This window comes from Bactrocera neohumeralis, chromosome 4 (genome assembly GCF_024586455.1).
Source record: "Bactrocera neohumeralis isolate Rockhampton chromosome 4, APGP_CSIRO_Bneo_wtdbg2-racon-allhic-juicebox.fasta_v2, whole genome shotgun sequence".
Lineage (NCBI taxonomy): Eukaryota > Metazoa > Arthropoda > Insecta > Diptera > Tephritidae > Bactrocera > Bactrocera neohumeralis.
This window is the reverse complement of record NC_065921.1, coordinates 1,902,123-1,914,262: the sequence shown is the minus strand read 5'-3', so window position 1 is coordinate 1,914,262 and position 12,140 is coordinate 1,902,123. Positions and strand designations below refer to the sequence as shown.

At 38.8% G+C, this 12,140-nt stretch overlaps 1 protein-coding gene across 1 annotated transcript in view; it reads right to left on the bottom strand.

Moving 5' to 3' along the window:
* Positions 1-3,932, bottom strand: part of LOC126757145 (5-hydroxytryptamine receptor 2B) — a 32,777-nt gene extending 28,845 nt beyond the window's left edge. Inside the window, exons 1-2 of the mRNA XM_050470805.1 lie at positions 3,331-3,932; positions 3,130-3,211 (exon numbers count right to left, since the gene is read on the bottom strand). The gene's annotated coding sequence lies outside the window, so the exon portion shown is untranslated. The remainder of the gene's footprint in view (positions 1-3,129; positions 3,212-3,330) is intronic.
* Positions 3,933-12,140: the final 8,208 nt, after the last annotated feature.

The following is a 12,140-nucleotide window of genomic DNA, read 5'->3' as shown; positions in this document are numbered from 1 at the left end:
GCATATTTGGACGCAATTTTTTTGGAAAAGTGGGCGTGGCCCCGCCCCCTACCAAGTTTTTTGTACATATCTCGGAAACTACTATAGCTATGTCAACCAAACTCTATGGAGTCGTTTCCTTCAGGCATTTCCATATACAGTTCAAAAATGGGAGAAATCGGATAATAACCACGCCCACCTCCCATACAAAGGTTATGTTGAAAATCACTAAAAGTGCGTTAACCGACTAACAAAAAACGTCAGAAACACTAAATTTTACGAAAAAAATTGCAGAAGGAAGCTGCACCCAGGCTTTTTTTTTAAATTGAAAATGGGCGTGGCCTCGCCCACTTATGGACCAAAAACCATATCTCGGGAACTACTAGACCGATTTCAATGAAATTCGGTATGTAACATTTTCTTAATACCCTGATGACATGTACAAAATATGGGTGAAATCGGTTAAGAACCACGCCTTTTTTCAATAAAACGCTATTTTGAATTCCATCTGATGCCTTCTCTGTATAATACGAGTATATACATTAGGAACGAATGATGATAGCGGAATAAAACTTTACACAAATACGGTATTTGAAAAATATATAAATGACGGATAATGAAATCTCGATTATCACTTTATCGTGCGAGAGTATAAAATGTTCGGTGACACCCGAACTTAGCCCTTCCTTACTTGTTGTCTTTACTTTGCTGCTGCCGCATTTGCTTATATGCGGTTCCGCAGCGCCCTAATGTTTACGTTCCACTGGCCTCGCTGCACCTCCGCCATTCTTCTGTTTTGTGTTTAATACTATTCTTTTTCGGTCTTACCTGAGTCGAGCGTTCAAAATTATTGTGTAAAGCAGCTCTCACTAAGATCTCGTATAAAATGAAGCTGAAAATGCTTCCGCATGCTTAGCTTCTTTCGCTTTCATCTGAGAATCTACTCTTTAAGGATTTCACTAAACACATAAACTGTAGACGCTTGGGAAATGCTGCGAGAAACATTTCAGCCTTCCAATTTAAGTGCAAACACGTGAAGAAGAACACTTTGCAAGGGAAGCAAATGGCCAAGAAATTTCAATTTATGTTGTTGTTGGCCTAAACAGTATTGTAGGCAGAAATGCGTGACAGAACCCCGCACCTATGCATTTGTGAAGTGGCCATACTTACAGAGCCAGACGTCGCTTGTGGCCAAGGTAAATAATACAACCAAACAAGCATTTCCATTGGCAGGCGAGTGTACAATGATTGAAGTGCCTACCTTTATTTAATTGTAGGTATGTGGGTAACTCTGTTCCAGTCTTTGTATTTGCGAGCGAACCCTCGCGGCTACTCTCCAAACCTATTTTATATGCCAATCTAGCGCTGAAAGACTCAATCTTTACGCTCCACTTGCTCCTGCTCCCCCGAGCACATTGTGCCGCCGCTTTGGCCAGTTGGTCACGGTCTATGAATCCACGATTGACTTCTAGTTTATGTCTGTTGCGTCTACGCAGCCTATTGTATGTGTAAGCGCCTATTATTCTTGTTGTGACGCGTATTGTTTTGGTAACAAATAAATACGTTTGCCTGGTGGGATCTGCACGGCAGCGAACCAGCACGCATACCAAGCAAATACGTAGCGTAGAGGGGACTTTGACTGCTAGATTTCGGCGCACTTGTGACGAAGATTTGTCAAAAAGAAAGCATAGCACACGCGTAGGAAAACATTAAAATTTAAATTACCGTAAACAAACAAATGGGTTACAGCCGAAAAATATCTTTGGTTTTTTATCTTCCAGCGTTTGTTTACGCAAAGCAATGTGTGCCGTCCGTGCCGACAGCAAATCGTAAAACTATATTTTTACTGCCGCCAAAATAGTAATTTATTCTGGCCATCCTCTAAGGCTATTGCCTTTTCAGTTTAAAAATAATCTCAAGTTTTAATTTAATAAATTATTTTCTTGATTTCGATAACATTTCGATATTTTTCTGTTAACCAAACATTTTATTTGCGTAAAGAAAACAATACAGAAATAAAATTGATTTTTCGTAAATATATCAAAGGCTTGCTTTTCTGATTGCCAATCGTTTTTAGTATTTTTCGCTTCCTTAAGGCAATTCAAATGAACAGCAATAGATAATATGGAATGTTGCTGGAAATTTTTAATAAATATTTGGTAGTCGAGAAAGTCTTTTCGTATTTTGTCAATAGCTCTCGTTGCATTCGTATATTGTGTTATACCATATAGTTTTGGAAAGGTGAGTTTTTAAGTTTAACCAAAAAAATTTAAATTCTTTGCAATAATGAAGAAATGCGCTTAATTTGCAATTTTTTTATAAAAAAGTGAAGAATGCCAAGCAAGCCACCAATGAAATTTGTGAAGCTTACAACAATGGTTCGCTGACTTCTGTTATGGAAATGTCGAAATGATTTAAAATTTTAATTAATTTATTTTTAAAATTGCAGCAATAATTTAAAACGTGCTTAATTTTAAATTACTTAAGTCCAATTCGCGAATTTAATACAGCTGGTTTCTGATGGAGTGAAAATTTTGATTTCTGTAAGGAACAGTTTTCGTATTCCACTCCTATATTAGCTCTTTGACACGTAAGCAAGTGTTGTAGCGCGCTCAATGCTATTATCCGCTTGCCAAAAAGCAAGAGTCACTGAGAGTAACAGTTATATTGGTTAGTCGAAAAAGTTGTTTCGTATTCCAATAGATGTCTCCAGCGGAAAAACTGCAAAAAGTGGTCTACCAAAATGGTATATATTTGTTTATTTATTAATTAGTATAAATATAAAATAAATTTGGCTGAACTTTGATTAGAAATACGAAAAGACTTTTTCGACTACCTATATAATCGCTTTGCATAGTAAAGACATAACTTTATTTTATTTGTAAGGTTTTGATAGTCGTGCAAGAAAAATCTTTTCTCTTAAATTCACTATTGAATATGTCAGCGGATTTAGCAAATACATTTAGTCTTGCTGATATTTTTTCTGATGATTTGTAGCGAATCACTTACTATGAGCTCCTTTGTAGGCAAGGCAATTTATATTTTTCAGCGAAACGATTAGAAAGGATACTCGATTTCCTCAACCTCGAGGTGAAAGGAAGTGAACGCGAAAGTTCTACAATACTAGTTCTAATGAAGCTGAGTACTCACCTGATGCTCTTTTTGATTATTTTGCGCGGTTTCTTAGCAGCAACTCACACGTTGGATTTTATTCCCAGAAAGCATGCTTGCACTAAAATTAAATATTTCGATCTTTGTTTGTTTATTTAGGATTTCCACTAATGCGTTTGTGTAGAATATATTTCTTAGGTGTAGTTTGTAGTAATATTAAATATATATGTATGTACGCACGCTTATTTTACTTTGGCTTAAATTTACTCAATTCCTTGACTGTATAGGTACAGAAGCCGCGGTTCGTTGTCACCGTAACCGTCAGCGCGTTAACTGAAAGACACTTCAATTCTACACACACACACACACACACTCACGCACATATCCAATTGCGCCAACCATGCGCTTAATCAATGCAAGCTACACTAACAATTCTGGAGCACTTCAGCTGCATGGGTGATTAGATTAAACACTTAAATTCGCTTATTATTCGAAACCATCGGCACCGCGTCGCTGTAGCCGCGAATTGATTTTATCAGCAACTTGTTTTCCAGCTTTTCACCGTGCGTTTAGCGCGCGCACGAATTTGGCAAGCAGCACAATGGAAGAATGCATGAAATGAAATGGAAATACCACAAAACACCACAAAATACAAATAATGCCATTAAATATGTAAATATCTGTGGCTGTGTGCGACCGAGCGGGCGAGCGTCCGTTCAAGCGACCGTGTGATTTGGCTGGCGGCGATACTTCTTGTCGATTTATTCACCTCAACTCGCGCTGAACGTCAGACCAACTGCGCGTCTACTCAATTCAACTGTGCGTCTGTGCTGTTGCTGTTGTCGTTGTCGTTGTCGATGTTGCTATTGTTGAAAAAGTTATTGTGCCAACTGACAGCTGTTACACACACACACGCACGCGCGCGATTGACACTCAGCTGTTCTGTTTTGTAGAGTTTTCGCCACTTGACGCAAACGCATGAAGCCTTGACTTTCTCAACTCGGGAGCGCACATTTTGTCTGCCGCTCTGAGAGATTTTCGATTATGTTCGAAATTCGTAGAAAAAGCGCTCTTTAACACTTTGTGTTCTCTTAAGTGGCTAGTCTCCAAAGCGTAATCCACAAAACAAACGCACTTTTCGAACTCTCCAATTCCTTTTCACGGCCCAAATGTTGCTGGCTCCGAAACGTTTCATTTCACTGCCGCCGCTGGTAGTTGATACTCCTTTGAGAAGTCATGAAAGACCGCGCAAGATATCGCTTGTGCGTTAATAGTTTTGCCTGAAAGCTTTATCTGTCGCTGTTTCTTGAATCGCTGTGATTTTCAGCGCTTTAATAATTAGCTTTGATAGCTTCCCACTCGTATCCCCTTTCCTGCTGTTTGTCTGTGCTTATTTCTTAATTATACATATGCCTTGACACAAACGCCTTGCGGTCGCTAAGTTACCAGAAGGGCGTGTTACTGCGTAGAGCGCTTATTAGGCGCCGAGAAAACGTGTATGCTCTGCTTCCAGTTCGTGCGAAGGGTTAATTTTAGATAATGCTGTCACGGATAATAGAGGGGATTATTATTTTAATTATGTGTTGGAGGTATAATTACAGTCGTGAAAATGGAAGATTCCTAGTTATTTTACCTAGTTGCCTAGCATTTCAGTAATGAGGTGATATTAATTGCGACCAAATTACGTGTTTACTGAATTTGCTGGAAAAGGCTGAGAGTTATGTGAACATCTTTGGATATAAAGCAGTTAGTCGCTCTTCATATTTGACATGAAAAACACACAACGTTTGCACGTCTTTGTCTTTACAAATACCGCTAGATTGGAACGTTATAATTCTCATATTACATTTCATCTGATAACTTATCAAATATCAGTTCATACCACCATATGACGACATAAATTAATTCACCATATCTGAACTCACCATGCCTGATTTCCCCACACCTGAATTCACTACTCTTTAACTCACCACATCTTATACTGCTTATCATTAATTTCCGTATGACTTCAGTTCACTTTTATTGAACGCCACCCACACATCTTTACAAATACTGACTTTCGCTAGATTGCAACGTTATACTGTTCAAATTAATCTTCATAATCATCCCGAATCTAATTTAAGTTCTAAAAACCATATGACGACATACATTAACTTACCATCATCCATATCTAATTTCACCATTCCTAAACTTACTACTTTTCATTATTTTACCACATCTAACTTCAGTTCATTTTTAGTCACTTCAGTCCATACATCTTTCATCTAAAATGACCTTTCGCTAGGTTGTAACTGTAGGATGACTACATAAATTCACCACACGCAAACTTACCTCAACACCTCATCTCATCTCACTTTACTTCCACTAACCTGACTTCATGTAGGGATGATTTTGGAGATCACGCTTACATCTGATTCTTTTCTCTATGTATATATATATATTTCCGAACTTTTTTCAACACCACCGGTTGATGGGAAGTATGGCTTAAAACCACTAAATTTTATAAATTGTTAAAATTTTCTGACCATATGTTTACTTAGCTCATAAACGTATATCTAAGCAAATTAGAGAATTGATTTTTGCACTATTACTACTCTGTAGAATGCTTGGTTAGAAAAGTGAACACATTTTCATACATATGTATATACGCAATGACAATGCTAACCTAAAAGTGATCTTGAGTGTCATATACATAATGCCACTCAGGATTACTTTTAGGTTAGCACTGTTATTGCACTCTAATAGTACAGCTTCTTTCTTAATCATCATCAGCACCATAACCCGATACGGGTCTTCGCTTCCTGCAATTTAATACGCCTATTATCACGTAGCATCGCGTTTTCATTTTGTTACGGCGTGAGCAGCCCACCGTAGCCTATTTAATTGTTGCTACAATATCGAGGTACTTATACAAACTCTGCAATGTCTCGTAGATATAGCGCTTCCTCCATAAGCTACAATCACAAATAGCTTCAAAAATTCTGCTCAAAACCTTCCGTTCAAAGACTTCGGGCCTATTTTCTTAGCTTTGCGTTACGTCTGGGTTTCGTTAGCGTATGTCAGCACAGGAGCAATCAGTGTGCGGATGATTGGAAACTTCACCGATTGATCGAGTGTGCCACGCTTTAAGTGTTCGCTTAGCGCGAAATAGTATTTTTTGACGTCGTCGTTGAAAGTTGTTTATCCGAGACTTTGTTATAGCTTATGTGACGGAGACCAAGTTGTCAGCCGTGTGCTCAACTCCCTCTAGGGGGACCTACAGCCTACGGCACCCATCATCCTGTACACCGCACTGTTGCTTTAAAGTCCACAGAAAAGTTTTCGCAATTATGTCTAACAAATAGCGCACATTTGTTTTATAAAAATTCCTTGTCGAAAAATATTGATAACGGTATTAATTTGTTTCTTCGAAAGATTCATGTCAGTCAATATGAAAGACATGTGTATCAATAAAATTTGGTGAAAATATTTTGCCCTATGTTATGTGAATTATCATGTGTATAAATTTTTTATTATCCAAAAATATTTGCTTTCTCGATTAAAGTTCGGTTTCTATTCATGCCTCAAGATGTAGCATCTTGGTATGGAATCCAAGATTTCAGCAAATCGGTAGCAGTAATGTGAGAAAGAATCAGTGCCCTTATAATATTAAGAACTTTTTCATATTTGGCCATATCAAGAAGTTTTAAAATGCACTAATATCTTATTAGACAACTTTCTTCTCAGCATCAATTAACACAAATCACAGTCACGCTTTACATGGGAATCCTACCAGGTGGTTGTGGGTCTCGGCAGTATTATTTTTTAATTACTCGTTCTGTTTTCGAATGCATTTACTTGCAAGTATTTGATTAATTCGCTTCAAATGCCAGCCAATTGTCGTTCATAAATCATCGGTGAACACTGTCGTCTTGTGCACACAAATCGAGTCGGTTTACAAAGTTTATATGCTGCTAATTTTCTTGCAAAATTTACATTACGCATTATCGAATTTACTCACTCGCCGGCCAGACTCCCAAACTCACAAGCCCACAAGCTCGTATTTATTCAGGCAGGTGCGTGCGGCTGATGCTGATAAATGATAGGTGTGGCAACCGCATGCAAGCAAGTGTGCAAATATTTAGTATGCCATGCAAGCATTTGCATGTGTGTGCGTGTGTGTGTGAAGCGGCGAGTGCGCTGTTGCAGACTGTTCTTGCTACTAATTATGGAGATTTATACATATTTGTGCAAATATGCAAATATGTATAATAATACATAAACATTAGTGTAAGAGGGATTGTGCATTTTCAATTAAGCTGGCACGCAGGATGCCTTGGGTGAGTGCAGCTCGAGCTCTCGACCATCACTGCCAATAGCATGCCATTCGCTGCAACTGTCCACTGCTTTCTATTATTATTATGTGTATTTGGTGTAACCGCAGAGGGAAGGGGAAATGTGTATGGATTAAAAGTTAAGCTGGCGTTTGTTCGGCTGGAACTTAAATTGCTGCAATTGACGTGAATATGAATTTGCCATATTTTATATTTAAATTGCATTTTAAATAAGAATGCTGCTGCCCTTAATTATCGATTTCAAAATTTGTTTTGTTGATATGAAAATAGTTACTCATACGCCGTGGCTGTCCTGAGGTGTTTCAATGGGAGTATTGTTTAGTTTTGGTTGTTCGGTATCCTGATGTATGACTGTAAAATGTAACTAATTTTTAAATTATCAACCCTTTTGAATGTTCTCGGTCATACACATGTATAGAGTTGCAAGTGGACGCTGCCACATTCAGTATTCAGTTCAGCCCAGAAATATTTTGTTGAATTTAACAATATTTATTTGCGCCTGGTGTGGTATGCACCAACGGACCACTAAGCTTTAAATATTACATGTATTCGCGGAAATTTATACATTAAATTATATTAAGTCTGCGCTTTTTGCTTGCCAGCTTTGCTTAATTCAATTGTTCACTTACAATTTGTCGAATACAATGCAACTTTATCCAGTTTGATTATTTTATTACAGCCGCAAAAGCTGGCCATCAACATATTAACGAATTGAATATTTGATGAGACATTCTGAGCGCTTTTCCAATAGCGAATTCAATTACAACGGCAGCCGAACGCGCGCCCAACCAAATTACGTGCGGCAAGTGTGGAAGCAATTTTTTTCAGCTAATACACATATTTCCGGTTGCCAATGGCTGCCGCTATTGTCTGACACGAACTACAGATGTACCGTTGTTAACTATCACACACACACACACACACACACACACACACACACACACACAGCGACCACCTGCATGTATGTGCACGTGGAGTTGAAAGAATTTGAATATGTTGAATGAAAATGCTTGATGAATTTTTGCTGGCATTTTTATATGCGCCGCGCACACCTGTCACTCACCAGACGCAAGAAACGGAATGCAAAAACAATTGCAGAGGGGCCTAAATTGATTAATTCTCGCTCCACACGTGTGGCCAATATCACGTTTTTTATGCGCACGCACACACATACGGACGCAGTCGTATTTATATTAACAGACGTTATGCGCAAAAGAGCCAGCAGGAAAACCAAGTTTTTTAAAGGAGTGAATTTGCAGGCCTTAAAACTAGTGGAGGGGGGGAACAAAAATGATCAGTAGAGAGTAGATACTTTGGCTGCCATTGATGCACTAATGGTTCCTTACTATCCCGCATATGTTTTCGTAAACTCTGTTAGAGCCACTTTTTATGCTGCTTGGCGAATTCCTTGCGTTTGATGCTTTATGTGCAAAACTGAGGACAATTTGTGCTTTAATTTCTCAAAATCAGTCAACTTCTCCCCTTACATAATCTGGAATAATTCATTGCGCCCACCCTTGCTCTTGAATGCGACAGCAACGGACTTTTAAATTATTTTTACTTAACTGCTACCTTCCGGACGCGTTCGCACATGCTGCCGCCGCATGAATGGGGTTGCATATTCGGTGAATACACGAAATTTTTCTTCACTTATGAAATTCCATTATTAGTTTCGGCTTGTCATATTTTCATTTTCCTCTGCCGTCCTTCGCCGATTTCAATAGCGCGCAGTGCTCTTGCAGTATTACCGAAAAATACCTGAGCATTCTTAGCTAACTTTGTCACATTATTACTTTGCGAGAAAGCAATTTTTACAACCTTACAGCGAAATGCGCTCATGTGGCATCCGGCAGGGACATACGCACGCTTCATACACTCGCAAGATGCTGCTTAGAGTAGAATCGCCTAGCGGCTATTTGTAACAACTAAGGAAAACCGGGATATCTGAAGATTAATATATTTCAAAATGTCCGCTGAATCGTTCAAGTAACACACCCTGGCTGATTATGTGAAAATATTTCCACAAGCCTTATCGGAATTTTGATATGGATAGGGACTTCAATGCACAAAAATAACTCTCCGGTTGAGTCCGGACCCAGCCTTTGCTTACTTGCTATGTATGCAATAGCATGATCTTCCTTCAGTCAACTGGAAGTAAAGAAAATGTTTAGCCAAGTTATGCACAGCAGGCATCACAGGAATTTGTTACTTGCACGTCACTTTCATTAAGTCAACACGGCAGGACATCGGCAGCAGCAGCGGCCACAAAAGCTGGCAGAAAAGCCGCAGAGCTCAATAAAAGATGAGAAGAGCACGCTAACTGCACTTCCACAGTTACTTGACACAGAGCAGTCTTGAATGTGTGTGTGAAAACTTTCAAATTAATATTTATTTCAGCTATTCTTTATATTCTGGTGAAATGGTATCGTGTAGGGAGGGGGGGATTTCTAAAGCTGTGCGAGGCGGGTTAATAAGAGGCATGTTCAAAATTTCATCGGAAATAGTCTAGTAATATGCATTATTTACTTTAAATAATTTGCTGCGAGGTAAGACACGTAGCTATATTTCACCTCAAGCCAATTAGAGTTTCGCTGAAAAAACGGCGATGTTTGACATTCAATCGACCTTTAAAAGTATATTTTAGGTTAGCTTACCATTGTAGTATAGTTTAAGACCTTTGTCTTGTCCACTTTTCATATCAACTTTGACGCCAGTTTCGCTCTCATTTCTCTGGATGCACAAAGTCGGCTTCAGGCCTACAATAAATATACATACAACTTTTTACAACAGCAAAAAAAAACCTTTACTTAATTCTACCAAAGGCAGCGCTCAGCTGTTCGTATGTCGATTTCATCCTTACTACAATATTACTTAATTTTTTCATGTTGTTCTTGTTCTGTGTTTTTGTGTGTATATTTTTGTTTCTTGATGCCATCGCTGACTTTCACACATTCCATTTAATTCACTTTGTCAAATAAATTGTTTCACACGCATGTGTGCCGCTTTTGTTGTTGCACTAATAACACTTTCGATGTTTTCCTTTTTGTTTGGTTGCGTTATCACCGCTGAGACTTGGACCTTTAGAGATTACCAGCCAGCTACGCAGTTTTCTAAGGTTACTCGACGATACTCTACCCTCTCTCTCTCTCCTTCGCTCTCGCTTTCTCACGCACCAGCAAGTAGTGATGGTCAAATGTTTTCTCACACTCGCCGGCAAATATGAAGCCTCGAAGCCTTGAAGCTGAGGCGATGGTAGGCCACTACGCCTTAAGTGCTTCGATAAATTCTTGCCAACTTCTTTAGTGTCGGTCATTTGTTCGTTTACCTTGGCCGGCGCATAAATACCCGCACACATACACCCACAGCAACAGACACAAACACTCTTACACTAAGCCAATGTGATCAGATAGCTTGTGTGACCAGACGACTCTGCTGTGATGACACTCACCAATCGACGGACCAACTATCACCTAAGAGCCCTAAGTGCTGGCGCAGGAGCGCGGGAGCTGCTGCAGCAACTTACTGTAGGTCTTGATGTCTTGCGAGTGTGTTTGTGGCTTGGTTTACGGCTTCTGTTCGCTGGTCGTTGGTATGTGGCTGGGCATGTTGTGTGTGGAGGACCACACAGTTCAGAGGTAAATAGTGTTGTGTTGGGTTTCCTGTAAATTTAGTGTGGCTCATTAAGCTGTCATTCCTTTTGAACTTTATTGTGGTCACTTGTGAGCGCCATCACTGTACTGAGCCTCTCAACGCATCTACTACCAGCACACATACATACATACATACAAAATAATGCTCAATGGTTGCTGTTGGTTTGCGTTTGTATGGACGCTAACCCAGTGGAATAAAGGGACAACCTCGAAAGTATGCAAACATCTTTTGCGGCTTTATAACGAAATGTGATTGAAAATGCAGGCAACTTTTAGGCCATTTTGACAAAAATTTTGTCAATAAGAAAAATATGAAAAATTTTAAAAATTCCAATACTTGGAACCAAGCTGACGATTTCGATGAAAAAAAGAAACAGAAACAGCCCATAATTTGTAGGTAATCTCTTAGCCTGTAAGGTGACCTGCTTCGAATTTTTGCTCTTACCATAAAGCAATGAGATATCTAAAAAAATTATTTAACGATTAAAAGAACAAATGAACATATTCTCAAAGGCCCTTTTCAACTTATTTGAACGTGGCTGCCGATAATAGGAGTTCATTTAATAACATTTAAAGTTTGTATTGTCGAAAATACTAAAACCGAGGAATCATGCTTAAAAGCTTACTCAGAGGACCCTACATTCATTAGTCGTATCCTTAATGGTAACGAGATGTGTTCTTATAAATATGACGTCGAAACTGTCTAACAATCTAGCGAAGAACGCTTCGAAAATAAGCCGAAACTGAAATAACCAAAATTCGCTGAAGACATTGAAGGTCCTCCTAGCCGAGTCAAACTCTAAGGAGACTCTTAGTAAGGACTCCTTAGTAAAAGCTGAAAGAATAAACAATTTTTTGAGGGTATCTTATTGGTTTCATATTTGATTGACCTGAGTCATAAGGAGTAATCAATCAATATTAAGAAAATGAAAAGATAAATGTAGACCCAAACTCAAAAAATTTCATTCCTTACTGGTAATATGGTTTCTTAATGACTGGAAGAAAATATGTGGTACTTCTCAGGACTTCACGAATGTGAGCCTATTTGGCTCTCTAAACATACGAG